General features: G+C 32.4%; 1 long non-coding RNA gene across 1 annotated transcript; it reads left to right on the top strand.

The window, feature by feature from the left end:
- Positions 1 to 1,100: 1,100 nt before the first annotated feature.
- Positions 1,101 to 18,071, top strand: LOC125922097 (uncharacterized). Its single transcript, XR_007457574.1, has 2 exons — positions 1,101 to 1,194; positions 17,869 to 18,071. It is a non-coding gene; the product is annotated as an uncharacterized LOC125922097 (long non-coding RNA).
- The last annotated feature ends 67 nt before the right edge of the window (positions 18,072 to 18,138 follow it).

The raw sequence follows: 18,138 nt of genomic DNA, 5'->3' as shown, positions 1-18,138 counted from the left end.
AATGGGTTGTGACTCTCTTGGCTGGTGGAAAGACATGTGACTATTAGAGCAATTAGTATTCGATTTATTTGAGCTGCTTTAATAAGATATCATAGGCTGGGTGGCTTATAAACAACCAAATTCATTTTTTACAGTTTTGGAGGCTTGGCATTAAGAGATCGAGGGGATAGCAAATTTAGCGACTGGCGAGTTTCACTTCTTAGTTCACGGATTACTATCTTCTTGCTGTATCTTCACAAGTTGGAAGGGGTAAGGGATTCCTCTGGACCCTTTTTTATAAGGATGCTAATCCCATTCATGAGGGCTCCACCCTGATGACCTAACCACTTCCCAAAGATGCTATCTTCTAATATCAGCATTTGGGACTTATGATTTCTACATATGAATTTGGGGGGCATACAAACATTCAGATCATAAGAAGGGGATATCCAGATTTGGGGAGCACAAATATTATAGTTTTGAGGTCCTTCCTTTAAGAACATGAATATGACATTTAAAATACAAACTTAATTATAGAGGGAAATTATTTATTTATAATGAGAAACAAATTGCCACAAATTACATTTGAAAAATGTAACAAAACCTGTAAATACAATAAATCTAGAAAAATAAGGTGCTGTTTTCTTGACTTCCTGACACTCCTATTATAATTTTCAGCAGACTAATTCTGGATTCTGACAATTCAAATTTTGCTTCTCCTCTACTACTTACATGTATGTCTTTTAAAAATTTTTTTCAATATTTATTTGTTTTTGAAAGAGAGAGACAGACAGAGCATGAACGGGGGAGGGTCAGAGAGAGAGGGAACACAGAATCCAAAGCAGGCTACAGGCTCTGAACTGACAGCACAGAGCCCGATGCAGGGCTTGAACTCGTGAACCACATGATCATGACCTGAGCTGAAGTCAAACACTTAGCCGACTGAGCTACCCAGACGCCCCCACTACTCACATATTTCTGATGTCAGCTGCCACCGAACACTTTTCTGTGACTATTTGACTTCTGGCCTGCACCTTCATATCACAACATTAGGCAAGTGGGCCTATTGTGAGGTAAGAATAGTTCTAGAGGACAAACCTTCACTGGAATCACTGGGAAAAAGCCAACAATTCATGGAATGTGTTTCATGACCCCTAAGTAAACCCACTAAATGCATACATGAATCATCTTCTTGCTTGGCCAGATCCTGCAAAGGTCAGTCACTCAAATACCCACTCATCTGAGGGATGGTATTTTCCTGACTCTCCATCTAGAGTTATTATTTTCATGTGTGAAGGGCTGATAAATCTGTATTAGAAAGAATGTGATATGAAACAAGAAGAAAAGTCACACAAGAGTAAAACACATTTTATTTATCCCCATTATCTCCACAAGGGTCATAGTTGTTTCAGATTTCAGAGGGATTCAAAGGAATAAAATGTAATTAGGGATGTGATTGTGACAATATATCAACCAGTGAGTATCAAGACTATTGAAAGATATTATCCCCTCAAAAAAATCCACAAAAACCCATATTCTAGTGCACGGGTTGAGAATATGAGTAGCAAAGAAAAAAGAAGTAGTATTTGTGGAAAATAATAAAACCTAGTGAATTTTTGACAGGCCAGAATGTGGCCTTCAATATCAGATTTTAGAATGTAGAGAGGTTACTTTGACTTTGGTTAATCTCGAGTCATATAATAATAGCTCCCCTGTGAAGTCAGTCCTACCTGAAATTGTGAGACTTTCAATGTCTATCAAGTGGTTATGAAACTCTTCTCTACCTTGATGGTGGTAGTGGTTACATGTCTGTATGAGTTTATCAAAACCTATGGAATTTTACACTAAAAAGTTTAATGCCATGTAAAACGATATCTTAATAAATATATTTTAACACCTTTTTGGCAATAGTAATAATAATAACAAAAACAAAATAAATGGAAAACAGAAGAAAAAGTATTTTCAATTTACATCACACAGAGCTAAGAGACGATCTAAAGTGCTTCTAAAATTTGAAAAGAAAAAATCTGGTAATAATTGAACCGCAAGTATAAACAGACATATCATGGAAAATAGAAATATCGAAGGTCCTTCAATATATTAAAGGATGTTCAAACTTACCCATAAGAGAAATACAACTTTAAACTGATCATGTCTAATGAATTATTTTGTCTCAAAATCCAATTTGTGATGACAGACTCTGTTGGCAAGACTCTAGGGAAACAAGCTCTCTCATAAATTGCTGATGCATATGTAAAATTATAAAATAGTTATGAAGAAACTGTGGCACAGGACTAGAAGTGTTTGCAGACAAGATAATGATGGCCATATTCAGCAGCAGCACTCACCAGAAAAGCAACATTCAAATGCAAACATTGAAGGGCTCACAAAGAACATACAAAGAGTTTAATATACAGAATGGTTGACTGGGGCTTCCAGCATTTCAAATTTCTAAATTTTGAAGAAAGCAATAGTGTACCAAATACCATTTTCTTCAAAAAAGATATTCATTATAGACAGATACCTTTTCCTCTCCATTCCTCCCATCCTCAAGTTCTGGTAAATGCACAACGAAAAAAAAAAAAAACTTGCCGAGATTTCTCCCACTTAAGTTCAAGTATACAGGTTAGGTCATGCATTCTAGACAAATAAAAAGTATCCTGGTGAAGTGACATTTAAGGTTAGAACTGAATTCTGAGAAAAATAATTTCCCCTGAGATATCTGTTCTAGAACCTGGAGATTGTTTTGTTTTCTAAATGTGAAGTGTGGAGATCTAGGTTTTAATAGTTTTGTGTGTCTAAGTAACTCATTATAATCCTTAAACATAAGACTCACTAGGGATTTTGTACTGGGATAACACTTTTTCTGAGATCCTGATTTTTGTTTGCTATTCTTGTAAGAGACCTCTCTAACTGCTGAGAGACCCCACTCTGCTCCGGCATCAAGAACTCCTCTAACTCAGATTCAAGATTCAGTGAATAGATAAGGATGAATTTTATAATGTAGTTTATTTAGAATATAACTGACAAGGGTCAAATACTTTTATTTTTGACTTTAATTCCTTTAAAATTAACATCATTGGGTTTGAATTTGCTATGGCATTTGATATTTGGCATCGAATTTCTCTCTAAAAATTCCATGAAAAGGAGAGGGTTTGTACTGAGTAATGACTGAATGAGTTAATTTTCAGTCTTAGGTGCAAAGAGACTTTTGATTTAGTTCAATGAATGCACTGTTTGACCTTATAAAGGTGGGAGCAAAATTTTTCCCTAAAGAGATGACATTGCTCTATTCCTACTTGTTAAGAGACTAAAAATTTCCAAAGGAAAATAACTGAGTGATGTGAAGGAGATCTTGTCTCTTTATACCTGATTTTTCTTTCCATACGAAGAGAGATTAAACAGGTTGAGATGACTGCCCTCTTTCTGTCCAGAGTATTTTGAGTGTCACCTGAATTTCCCTACTTAAGGAAGTAAATGGAACTTTCTTCACTCAATTTCTTCAGTTTTTGTATTGGGAGTAACTAATTACTGGGATCAAGGGTTCTCTTCTCTTATTTCAGATCATAAATCCTGGCCAAATGCCTCCATGAGATGTGTTTGTGTATTTGTTCGTGCCTGTCCTGAGTACATACTATAAGTAAACATGCACAATCCTGGCAATTTTGTTATATAAAGCAAATCCTTTCAGCCTACATAAAAGTTAATATTCAAAAATACCTTTATCAGTAAACTGATAATTTGGCCTCCACCTATCACAACTTAATCTTACTTCTCAAATCAATCAAAAGTCAGGTAATTTAGAACGGTGTTACTTATTAGGGCTTCACAAAGACCCTTACAATAACTTTTGGTAATCCTGGGATTAGCACTCAATCATAGATTTAGCTATCAAATTCAACAAGAAAAGTTTACTCAGCTTCTCCTCCATCTTAACCCAATATACATGAATTAAAGACTTTTAAAATGTTATTTGGTAGCATGTTGTTTGTTGACTTATGTTATTTGTGTATTATATTATTATGGTTTTATAATATATTCATAGCATACACTGTTATGTATTATATGTATTAAATATGTATATTGTATGTATTACAGATAATATATTATATATTATATGTATTATATATATTATACAGTTATATTTATTGTTTTCAAGTTAATTTATTATTTTTTTTATTATAGTAAGAGTTTTGAACATGCCTGTTCTATATTTCTGATACTCACTGGAGTTGAGCAACAGAATATGGCAGTCGAAGCTCTATTCCAGAGAAATAAATTGCCAGGAATCCTTTGGAATAAAGGCACTTTTATTTATTCAAATTAATTTAAAATATTGCTTAAATATCTAAGATGTACCCTAAATATTCCTGGCCATGTAAATACAATAGTGAGCCAGATAGATAAGGCTTCTCATCTTATAAAGCTTATATTCTATTGAGGAAAATCAGTACACAAGATAAAGTAAATATATACATAAATACATTAATAAACTTGACATTTCAAGATAGTACTTGTTTCCACGAAGAAAACAAAACTACACAGTGTGTATCAGTTACAGATTGCCATGCATCAAACCACCTTCAATCTTAGTGGTTTAAAGTTACTCTTACTACTTGCTCTGATTTGCCGGATTGATAATTTGAGCTGAGTTGATCATTTGGTCTCATCTGTGGTCCCTTATGCAACTATACTCAGGTAGTGGCTTGGCTGAGGATGAAAGTTCAATATCGCTTCATTCACATGTCTAGAAGTTACTGATGGCTTTTGAAAGGGCCTCCCCAATAAGTTTGTCATTTCTTCTTTACATGATGGTCACAACGCAAAAAGAGAGCAAGTCCCCATGTATAAGGATTATTAAATCTCTTTGTGTCAAATTTGCTGATCGTCCCATTGGCTTATACAATTCTATGGTGAAGTTCAGAGTCAATATGGGAGGGGGCTACACAAGGGCACGGTTATCAGGTATCGTGTTAATCGAGAGCCATTAATGTGACAAGCTCCATAGAGAGTTACTAGCATGCATGTGTGTATGTTGTGTTTGTGGAACTTCACCAAATTCGGTAACCATGAAAGCCTTCAGTATAAGCAAAATTGGAACTCAGGTCTGAATATTGAGCCTTGCATTATAGTTTAGTAACAAATGGTTGAAGTTTTCTCTATATTATAATGTTTCTTTTCATTTAATGATGAACAATAGATATACTGAAAATTACAGAGGAAAAAAAAAAAAACTTAACACTGCCGATACCAAATCTTGATTTTAAATACAATCATGACCTATTTTCTTAAATTATTTCTAAAACGTTATTTTTATGTTAGTGTAAATGATGTCACTTAATAGATTTATTTTTAGAGTATTTGCCAATAGCATATAGAAATGTAATTGATTTTAGTATGTTGACTGGTTATCCTGCAGTCTTACTATATTGGCTTATTAGATCTAATTGCTGTTTTGTAGATTACTTATGATTTTCTGCATACATAGTCATGTTTTCTGTAAATAAGTTTGTTTACTTTTTCTTTTCCAAACTGTGTGCTTTATATTTTCTTTTCATGTCATGTTTCAGTAATGACTTGAAATGGTGGACAATCTTGCTTGTTTTGAATCCCACGTTTTGTGTGTGTGTGTGTGTGTGTGTGTGTGTGAATTTACTGCAATAATGGGGGTGAAGGACATCATGGGGATATGATTCTAGAGGGTATATATATATATATATATATATATGTTTTCTTTTACTCAGTGTCAAGGAGAGAGAGGCAGATTGTCTTTGTATTTTCTTCCAGTGTACCTAGAAATTCTCACTCATTCTTATGTTAAATATGTATCCTCCAGAATCTCAGTTTTATGCAGTGTTGTCCTACTAGATTCCCTGGCTTATACATCCCTAGATTTTATTCTCTTTTCCCAATTCAGTGACTCAACAGAAGCTTAATATATCCAAGGTTCAGTGAAAGTCCTCAGGTTGAGGATTATGTTTGATATCTGTGTTTATCTTCTAGTGTTGTCAGTTTCATTGCATTTGGGGCATGATCTATCCTTACTTTCAGGCCATCTTGTCGATATACTTAAAGTGATGTTTTAAAATTATATGAGCTATTACTTTATTCCATACAGTCAGAATGTTTAGCCAGTGTCTTAGGAGAAAAAAAATCTATTGAAAACAGAAATCCAAACTTGCCCTTTAGAGGAACTGAGAAACTTTGCTGATCTCACAGGATTCGGGGTATACTTAAAAATGTCAATATATGTAAAGTAATTAGAACAGTGCCTTGCACTTAGAAAATGCTGTATAGCTAGTAGTTGTTTCATTTTTTAATGGGAAAATGATATGGCTTTAAAGACAGTTTTATGCTAGTAAATAGCAAGAACTCCAATACACTAACACAAGAGATCAATACATTTAGTCATCATTAAATAAGCTCATGTTATATGAGTAGATACTTATGGACTAACTTTGTTCTGTGATACTAGTTGGAAAGATGGTATTTGGAGAATTTGAATTTTCCTGTGAGACAGAAATGAGATAGGAATGTGGAAGAAATGGACACTGCCTTGGAAGGGAGACCTGGACAGCAGAGCCAAAGGCTTCAGTGAAGAGGATGAAGAAGGAACCTACATTTGTTAAAGCCTGGTGTGTGCCGGGCACAGCATCATGTGTTCTAAATAAAATTTCTTCATATAATCTGAAAGCAGTAGCTCCAAAATATGAGTATTGATGTAAATTGAAAATTGGAAATTGGAAATTGAAATCAGAAGAATTAAATATCTTACAGGTGGTTGAAGCTTTATTTTGAAACACATTCTTTTAAATTAATCAATACAGTGCTTTGTACCAACGGGGGTTTCATAATACATCTGTTGTGTTATTAATATTTCACTATGTTTATAACAAAACTAAAGTGTTTATTATTGTATCAAAGCAGTCTCATTTGCTCACATCCACTTGCTTATGAAGTTAAAATAAAGTAAGTTGTCATGTATTAGTTACCAATTTCAATGATAGTAACCATTCGTTATATATCTTCTTCAATGTACTAGTAATCTCTACCGAATCTATGGTTGTTGAAGTTGGTGAATTTGAGGCACAGCAAAGTTAAGGTGGAAAATCATGAGGTGAAATTTTTACTCATGCAAACTCTGGCTATAAACTCTTTCCATATAAATAATAATATATAGTTCAAGTAAAGGGACAGAATCAATACGTGATTTGAAATTTCATAACAAAACTATTAAATATATGAAAATTTGCATATACTAGAGTAGATGCATATCATGGTCTTTAAGAACATGGATATTTTAAAAATATGTAGGTATGGATAGGGATCCAGATAGAGACTAAGTGAGAAAATAGGCTTTCTATCTTCTAGTTTTTACTTGAGTTTGTTTCAGCAATACTCATGAGTTCAGGTAGAGGAATTATCAAACATACATGTTTAGTAGAATCTTTAGTAGCACTATCTACCCAATGTGGTGCTGGGCGTTTTTATAGTTCAGGGAAAGCTACTGGTTGGTGTAATGAAACTCTCAGTGCATTAACACAATAAAGATTTATGCATTTGTGTTAGGTTTATACCAGTTTGTAGGGGGGCTTTTTTTTAGGCAATCATCGAAAACTCTATTCTTGGTTCATCCAGGGGGGGCTGCTATTACCTAGGACCTCAGAGCCCCTCATTGGCACTCTGTGTCCGGGCATGGAGATGAACAGAAAGCATGGAGCTATATGTCAAATCATATGTATTGGGTTGTAAAATTGGAAAACTTACTTCTGTCCACATTCCCATGGCCAGAACTCATCACATGGACACATCTTACTGTAAGAGGGGAGGGAGGTATATTCTAATGGTACTCTCATAGGGAGAATAGGAAGACTTTGGTGAATAACTGGCCAGAATAGGTTACAACATTTAAAAACAAGCTAAAATGTTGTAATCTAGTCCACACCATTATTCTCACTTGTCTATACCTCGGGTAGCATGACCAAAAGGCATAAGATTCCTGAAAGTAGAGCCAGAAACCATGAACTTTAGACACAGAGTATAGATGAGAAAATACATAGAGAAGAAAAAGGGCTTGATAAAAAATTTAGTGGACTAGGTGCCTCTTTAAAAAGCAAATCTTTCAAAGTTAGGTGGGAAAGGCAATTTAAGAATATAGTTTAAGTCTAGTTAAGCAGTAATTCATAGTTGTTGAGTAATTTTTACATAGAAAGTAAATTGTTACATGTACATGTTATGAAGGTAATTTTCAGTTTGGGGAAAAATTAGGGAAGTAAATATTCTAGAGTCAGGGAAATAGACAAGAAACACACCCCAGAATTTTATGCCAGAGACCTAAGAGACTGAATTTCAATGGTGTTATGTGGAAGGAGAAAGACAAACACACTGGAGATATTTTAGAGATAAAACAGAAAATATGTGACCCTTTATTGAATAAAAAGAGTTATAATCCAGAATGTGAATTTTAAAATTAGAGATGTTGTAATTAAATGCAGTCACCCATTAAATGTGTTTGGGTGTAACTGGAGTTATTTCCCAAGCATCAGGAAAATAAGTCAGAGTAACTACAAAAAGTTCATTTTACAAGAATAAAAGGAAAGAGTAACATGATTGCTAATGGCTACCAATAGATCTTGACTGTAAGTTCATAAAAATGTAGAAAAAAGTACATTTACCCATGCCTCTATTTAATTATATAATTTTCATTTTTCTTGAGTATGTGGTTATCGATTAAATATGTCTCTTAAAATCTGTATCAGCTTAAAATCTTGGATGTAGACTGACATATAATTATAGCATATTCTGTAGCATCATACAGAATAAAATAAATGTCACATAGAGATTATTGTGTTCTTGTGACACATCTCACCTGGGAAAAAATAATTGTTGGAACTTGCTCTGTTTTCTTGGTCAGTTTGTTTAACAGTGTTTGAAAATATAATATTCATGTCACAGCTTATATTTTTCATGTTTTGCAATATTGTTAAAATTTGAATAATTTATAATAATCATTTAGAATTGATAAAACTTGGCTTTAGAGTACAGCTGAAGGTCTAGAGAAAAAGATCATTTCATTTTATAGAGCTTATGAAATGCTCTTGTGCTCTAAATGGACATTCTAATGTTTCTATGATAATCAATGAATCTACTCTCTCTTGAACAGTGATCTTTATTTCAAAAGACAAGACTTCAAAATATCTTTAGAACAGTTCTCTTTCTTTGAAATGCACACTTCTACAGAAACAACAATAGTTCTCACTAGTTAGTTTTGTTTATTCATTGTTGATAATATAACTGTGTACTTCCAACGAATTTATACTTTATCAGGGCAGACAAGCGGAGTTCTCTGTTAGCTGCCTGCAGGCCAGTGTCTATGTATTGAAGACCTTTTTGGAAGGACGTAGGTCATTCTCACTTGCATTTAAATAAGTTCACTGGACTTAGCAAATACCAAGAAAGTGATGTTCTTAAAAATATTCTCTATTTGTGCTTTATAATCTCTAGAAAATACTAAGGTGTCATTAGGAACTTTGGGGGGGGGTCTTTTTCAATTTAATTTTTAAATAATGTTGCTCAAGGGAAAGAAAGTGTTCCATGTCTACCTAAAAGATAGCCTTAAACCAATATAATAAGTTTCAGTTAAGGGAAGATCAAAATGAGTTACATGCATTGCATTTATCGGATTTATAATGAACTGATGACAGACCATTAAGTATAGCAGGTATGAAAAGGAAGTTCAAAATATAATGTTTTTTAAACATATAGAGCTAGTTTTCCCATTTAATAATTTGTGATAACTCTGAGTATTAGATGTCACAGATTATCAGTTTTTATGATGGTATTACTAATACTTAAGGGGTTTCACTCCATATATCATCCTTAGTTATTAAAATTTTAACTATAATGTTTACAAGAATAAAAGAAAAGGAAAAATGTCGGAAGTTCTCAGAACATGGCGCTGGATTTGATTATCAATTAGAAATAAAATTAGTAATTAATTCTTGCTAATGCCATTACATTTATTTTCTTTGGTGTTGACAAGTATGAAGATTTCTGAGATAACTTCTCAGGGATTTAATTCAAGTAACAAAACTCACTAGGATAGAAACATAGACAAATCTTGAGTGAGAAATATGAGCTGATATTTTTTGTATGATCTTTAAAACATTTCTAGGTCGAATTCAAAGAGAAATTTAGTTGTTCCTCTAAAGTGATTATTTTTCTAAAGAAGTAAATATATTTTTTCAGACATTCACAAAGTGAGCATTTATATACATATTCAATAGTAGTAGCAGGGATAGAAACAAACAATTGTTTTTCCATTACTCAGTGTATCATACGTGAAATACTCAGAATCTTAGGAGCCAGCCAGGCAACTTTCCTCATTGTAAAGGTAAAATACAGTCCAGAAATGAAGAGCTATATTCAAAAGCTGTCGAACTAGTGTGCTTTCAATTGGATATCCCTGAAACTCTACAACAAAGAACGAAGGAAAAACCCAAGAGCTTATAATGTTATGTGACTTCATTAATCCATGTCAAGTAAGCTAGTATATTATATGGTTTATAAAGCATCATTTCACAAGTCATATAGAAAAGCTGAGTACTTTAATTACTTTTTTTGTTTATTATTGATCTATTTTGTTTGTATTATTTTGCTTATCAAGACAAATTGGATCAGCTATTTGACTAGGTTTACTATTGCTAGTCTTATAAAATAGTATTTTAGGACTCTCCAAAGAAACAGAGTCAATAGGATAGATAGATATATCAATAGACAGAGAGAGATGGAGATTAAAAATAGAAAGAATTGGCTCATGTCATTGTGAAGGCCAGCAAGCCCGAAATTCATAGGATAGACTAGTAGGCTGGAATTTCAGACAGAATTTCTATGATAGTCTTAAAGCAGAATTCCTTCTTTACTAGGAAAGTTTAGTTTTTGCTCTTAAGGTTTTAAACTTACTTGAATGAAACCCACCCTCATTACAGAGAATAATCTGCTTTACTTAAAGTCATCTGATTATAAATGTTAATCACATCTACAAAATATCTTCACAACAATATCTAGAATAGTGTTTTACAAAAAATCTGAGATAATATTATCTAGCCAAGTTAACACATAATATTAACCACCATGACAATTAAAGGGAAAATGTGAAGTATTTATAATGTCAAGCAAAACTGGATGCTCAGGGAAGCTAAATTCACTATAACTATCCTTAGATTGCTTATTAGGGCTTGTAATGTTTGTGTGTCCGGTTTGAATCAATTTCCACAAATAGCTAAATTAGAATTGTAGCGATGGTGCCTATTATTTTCTGCATAAAAGTACCACTAATGTTATTTTTCCATAAGTCAACAATGATATGATTATGACTAAAATAGATAAATAAAATTCCAGGCCAAGAAGTCCAGAGAGCACTACAAATGACTCCCAGTCTAAATGGGTGCATGTTCCATGTTGAGAACCAGGCCTTTGTTGAAACTTTAGTGAGAGGCTAAAAACAAAAGAACTCAGATTAGACTATATGAGATTTAATCCTGGTTTTATCTTTTAAGGACTCTCTTACTGGGGAAAACACAAAATATCTTGATATAGTATTTTTAACCTGTAAAGTGGGATTTCTAACTAAAATATTGCCAATTAGAATTCAGTGAAATAATTCTTTCAAAGCCTTTAACCTTTTTTTCTGACATGTGGTGGCTATCCAATAAACTTTAGCTGTAATTAAAATAATGCAAACTATTTATTTGTTTATTTATTTAATTACTTTTAAGTTTTAGGCATGCTAGCAATGGCTTCATTTCATAGGTGAAAAAATGAGACTTACAGAGGGTAAGCAACTTGGGGAAAATCACATATTGGAGACATTTGGGTATTCATATCAGTAAATAGAAGAGGACCTATTTTACCTTCACATTGTAGAATGTCTAACAATGTCTTTGAGATTGAAATATAGTGCTACATAACAGAAAATAATCTGAGATAGAATCAGTTTTTGGTGACACTGATGCGTGAAACACAGTGGGAGTAGTCTTAGAATAATATATTGAAAAGGCATTCATGTAGGCAATACAAAAGAAATAAAGCTATTAAGCTAAATTTTAGGTCTTTGTCCCCTAATTCACCACAGCATATCAACTTTATAAGCTTTCCCAATAAAATAATAAATACATTTTCATGAGAAGAAAATGGAATAATCAACACCTCATCCATCAGAGATCGTGATTTTCAACATTTTCTTACACATACACACGTTTTGTTCCTTTTTTTTTAACCAAGCAATATAAACATTACTAGCAAATTATTTTCCAGTTTTTCTGACTACATTGCAAGAAGCATAATAATTAAAAATGTAAGTATTATAAATATCACAGAAATAACAATCATATAACAAAAGAATTACATTTATCTTATTACTCCCAATTTGGTAAGGTAAACTAGTAGTTCATTATTATTTAACCTGATTTTGTGCTTCTTGGAGTTTAAAGGAGATGAAATATTTTTCTTATTTATTGGCCATCTCTATCCCTTATCTTGTGGATAGACATTACAAATGTTTTAGTTACAATCAAACTCAAATAATTGCAAGTCACACTTCAACTTCCAAAGAAATGAAAATACAACTGTATATTTGAGTAAACTCAATTTAAATGGCCTGAATTTTGTGAATATAAATGTAACTGATTTCACTGTAGAAAATGAAAAGAACATAAAAGAGAGTAAAAAGGAAAGTAACAAAGCACAATTTCCATTTATCATTGTAACATCTGATCAACAGAATGAGCATGGCTAACATAGTGTCATTTGGTTACAACAGTGTGGTTAATCGTATATCCGGTTTCTCAGAGAAAAAAAATAAATAAATAGGCAATAGACGGAGAATAGATAACAGTAGATAACAATCTCTTGCACATACCCCACACAAAAATTCTTCAAAGCAAACTTAGGATATCTTAAATGTGTATGTCCTGCTACTTTTCTACTTAACTCCCACTTTATCTAAAAATTGTCATGGGGAGCCTGGGTGGCTCAGTTGGTTAAATGCCTGACTTAAGTCATGATCTCAGGTCCTGATCTCAAGGTCTGTGAGTTTGAACCCCACATCAGGCTTTCTGCTGTCAGCCCAGAGCCTGCTTCAGATCCTCTGTCCCATTTTTCTCTCTGCTCCTCCCCCAATCACTCACTCACTCACACATTCTCTCTCTCTAAAAACAAATAAACATTTTTTTTTAAAGTTGTCATGTATGGGTTTATCACATTTTGTTTATCCATCCATTAGTGGAGAGATGGTCCTACCTTTTGAAATTTACTATTTCATGTTTTGAAAGTATCTTTTCTTTTAATGTTTTTTAATGTTGATTTTTGAGAGAGAGAGACAGAGTGTAAGCGGGGAAGGGCAGAGAGAGAGGGAGACACAGAATGTGAAGCAGGCTCTGGGCTCTGAGCTGTCAGCACAGAGCCCCAGGTGATGCTGGACCATGAGATCATGACCTGAGCTGAAGTCGGACGAATAACCAACGGAGCCACCCAGGCGCCCCTCATGTTTTGGAATGTATCTTAAAAAAAGCATCAGATATGTATAAAATGTTTTATAAATACAGACATTGATGATTGTTTAACAAGTATTTATTGTCTACTATGTGCCAAAAACTACTTCTTAAGCTAATAGCTAAAGAAATTAAAAAAGTGAATGTCACTGAAAAAATCTCTGACTCCACCTTGATTTTACTCCAGTGGAAATGACAGTTAATAAGAACATATAATTGAATATGGTTTAATACACATAATTTATATACATTATATGAATATAAATATATATTGTCATGTCAAATAGTGTTTTTTTATTAAATTTTTTTTTAACATTTATTTATTTTTGAGACACAGAGAGACAGAGCATGAACAGGGGAGGGTCAGAGAGAGGGAGACACAGAATCTGAAACAGGCTCCAGGCTCTGAGCTGTCAGCACATAGCCCGACGCAGGGCTCGAACTCACAGCCCTCACGGACCGTGAGATCATGACCTGAGCTGAAGTCGGCCGCTTAACCAACTGAGCCACCCAGGCGCCCCTCAAACAGTGTTTTTGAAAGTCTTTACACATAATACATACAAATATATAAGAAAAATGAGTCTATAATGTAAGTGAATCTTAAAATTATTACACTGAGTGAAAGTAGATAGCCAAAGAAAATATTCTTTACAGAATCATTTTTATAAAATTATAAAAAATACAATCTGTAGAGATAAGAAACAGATCAGAAGTCATCTTTGGCTGGAGAGAGAACAGGTGGATTGGAAGGGATACAAGAAAACTTTTGGTTTCCCTATTTTGTAATACACTAATTGAAATCATGTGTATATTGTATTCTTTTAATTTTTCCTTTTTTTTTTTTTGGTTATTCATAGGAATGAAAATTTTTGTCACTTGTAAATAATTCACAAACCATTATCTTTGTCCATATTCTTTTTTATTTCAATGGAAGTGCTGATTTTTTTCTTATTGATTTGCAAAGACATCCTTAGATAAAAAAAATTCCTCTAATATATACTACAAGTATTTTACTAAATTATCTCTTTTTTTAGTATTTACAATCCCATTGATATAAAGTTTCACATTTATAGATAATATACTCATTTGAATTCTACTCAATTTATTTCAATTTAATTGTTTCCTCCATTCAACCTATATTTACAAAGTATTTGTTGGAACCTAAATGAATACATTATTATCTTTCTCAAAGAATCTCAGTTCTGTTAAAAGATAAACTGAGGCCTCCTAAAAATTTCAAGAGTTTAGATTAGCAAAGAATCAACTCTAATAAGGCAGTGTCAAACCACAAGTGATTAGGGGCAAGTTCCACCCACAGAGATTAGAGGAAAGACTTTTATAAAAAAGTCGAAGCAAAACAAGGAAATTATATAATTGGCTATAGCATATAGATTGCCTTATTTCGGGAAGCCTAATTGTCTGTCCTTAGGTTTTGATTTCATTATCTTACAACATTTGCAGCTTTTGCAGACTCCTAAAGGCATTAGAACAGACCAATGGCCTTTTGGTTTAATTAATTTAACAGTTGCAAATGACACTATCTTGCCTTTTAAAGAAAAGACATAGATTCTAATTATAGACTTTGTTCTATTTTTATGTAGTTTTCAAAAATCAAAAAAAGATTCTTTTTAGTCTATTCAGGGAAGAGTTAAAAAATAAGCCAAATGTACGGTACCTTTCAACCACCAGAATTTATCATAGTAGTTGCTAAATGATTATAATTTTTAAATAAGTATTTGTGTTAATATATCTTTAGTTAAAATAATAGTTTTTACTCTCTTTTTGTTCTGCCTTGGAGTTATATTGATCTTTAAAATCTCACTGAGACTTTTATAAAAAGTGAAAGGTGTATAATTGGATTCTACTTGAAAGCCAGTAGCTCAGAGACAAGAGTTCCATTTTGAATTAGTTTAGAAATATCAGAGTGTACACAGACTTGTGAGTAGTGTACTGCCTCTGGAATGATCACTTGCCTAAGAATGAGGAAATTTTTAAGTAAATGAACAATCATCTCTCTGTAAATTACCCCTATGTTCCACCAGCTGAGTGACCAAGCAGAATCAATTTGTATCTGAGAGATTGTTCTTGGTTTCTCTGCAAAAACAGATGGCAATGTTTGAACAAATTCACCAAATTATAAAGCAAACTTGTTATAATTTCAATCTTCACTTGTCAATCAACAACCATACACTCAGTCAAATTTCAAAACTCATCATCTTTTTACGATGTTAAAATAGAACAAACAAATGAATTATGTGTTTAGGATATAATCATGCAAAGCCTGGAAAAATGAGATCAGACTTGGCTCGGTATCAAATTTGACACCATTGCAGTTGAGTGTTAGATTCAAAGATGCCTTGAACACAATAATCAATAATAGCAAAGTCCAAAATAATTAATGTGAATTAGTTGTGTCCCCTACATTAACTTTTATCAGTTTTTTGGGCAGGTTAAAAATATGTGCTCATTTTTCCATGTCCATAAATTATTATAGCATTTGCTACTAAATTATTGCAAAGATAGACAATCCTTAATGGGGGAAAAAAAAGATTATCAAATGTGAATCTATGTTTTCTTGTTCAACATGTGTATTTTACAGCCTAACTCCTAGTAACACATTCATCTATTTTAGTTTTTCCTTTTTAGAGTCCTAACAAGCACCTACCAACATGTGCGTGTGTGTGCGTGCATGCACACGCACACACACACACACACAGTCTCAGAAAATGCATCTATCTATTAAAAAAATATATATGATGAATTGGTTTAGGGGCATATTGATTTATATAAGAATCACCAAACTAATTTCCTATGTATAATTTGGTGAAAGATTTAGTCTGAATAAATCAGATGAAGCAAAATTGTTGCTTTTTAGAAAATATTAATATAAAGAGTTTATATGAAAGGACACAGAAAATTGAGAAATTCTAGTTCTATTAAGTGACAGATATCTTTTAAAAGGTCATAAATGAATTTATTCCTTTAAAATATGTTTATTAAGCATCATGTTTTCCTGTTTCCTTGTTCTCTATTAATATGTTGTCTGAACTTTAAAACTAATATTCCATTCAGTTATTAGAAAACTTTTAAGTATATTTGGAACATTCTGAGTACATAAGTCTAATTTTTCAAATAAATTTTATGAAAGCTAATCTAATTTCTCTGTGAAAATTTAACATCTCAATTGAAATGTTCTGTGAGTATAAAATACACACTAGATTTCAAAGATTAAATAATGTAAAATATCACAATAATGATTTCCATATAATTAAATATTAAAATAATAATTTGGGTTTATAATTTAAATAAGTACATTCTCAATTTTTTAAACTGTTTTTATATATCTACGAGATTGTAAAAGGAGAAGAAATAAAAACGTTAATGTTGGTAAAGTACTTAACAGTTTCCTATCACATAGCTAATTTTTACTAATATTCATGATTTTTATCAGAATCCACCGTTTGCCTATATCATAGGCCAAAGAGGGATTTTCTTTTATAATGTGAGTATTACTGGTGAAAAATCTGCTTAAATGTATTATTTTAGCCTGATCTGGGATCTAGAATTAATTTGTAGGCATGTCTTTAGATAAAAGTGGGAATCTACTATCAAAATACATATCCAGAATTAATGTATCAAGTTGTTTCAAACTGAACTAAGAGAGCATTACTAAATGCATTTCTGGTAATGTCTTGCATAATTCTTATCACTCAACGTAGTAGGTGTCATTAATAACTCAATTGCTCTACAAGAGAAAAAATGCAATTAAAGTGCCCAACGGACACACGTGGAATCATTCAACAAATGTCTTCTGAGTGTCTCCCTTGCATGTGGCCTGTGCTCAAGGAGCATGAATATCATGAATAAACAAGAGCAACAAAGACCCTCATATTTCTGGAGTTTATTTTCTAGGTAGAGAATAGGGATTTAAAGGCATTTTCTGCCTTCATTAAATTACACTGCTAACATTAGTTTGGTGACATGGGCTAGTTTTTTAATTCTTTTTATCTTGATTTCATGCCTAAAAAGGATTAATAACAAAAATAATAAAAAACAAGCACAAGCATGCAGAATTGGAGGTTAATAAAGTATCACATGTGAACATCACCTTACTAAATGTATCTCCTATATATTTACTATTTTTTTAATGCTCATATTATTTTAAAACTACTCACTGTATGGCATAGCATATTTTCAATACATTGACTTTCAGGTTGTATGAACTTTACCTTTTAGTACTAAACATATTATCTGATATTATAAATTAGTACAGTATCTTTGAATTATTTTTTCTTTTGTAGTTTTGACATGAAATATTGCTGTTTCTCATTTCTCCCAGTTGGACCCGTTCAAGACTCAAAACTCAAGAGGACTTTTGATTAAAACTAAATAATGTTATCCTAAACAAATGTTAGGATTTCCACAATACCCAGGATATCTGAGAAGCAAACCACAGTGGACTTCATACAAATAAATGCTGCAAAGTAATATTCATTCAGTCTGAACCTTCTAAAGTGAAATTCAATAAATTCATTAAAAATATTGTTTTGATTTTTATCAGAAATACTTAATCACGTATCCTAGTATATGAATATATTTTCTCATATAA

Source organism: Panthera uncia, chromosome C2, assembly GCF_023721935.1.
Source record: "Panthera uncia isolate 11264 chromosome C2, Puncia_PCG_1.0, whole genome shotgun sequence".
NCBI classification, from domain to species: Eukaryota; Metazoa; Chordata; class Mammalia; order Carnivora; family Felidae; genus Panthera; species Panthera uncia.
The sequence above is the reverse complement of the archived record's forward strand: the minus strand, read 5'-3'. Positions and strand labels throughout refer to the sequence as shown.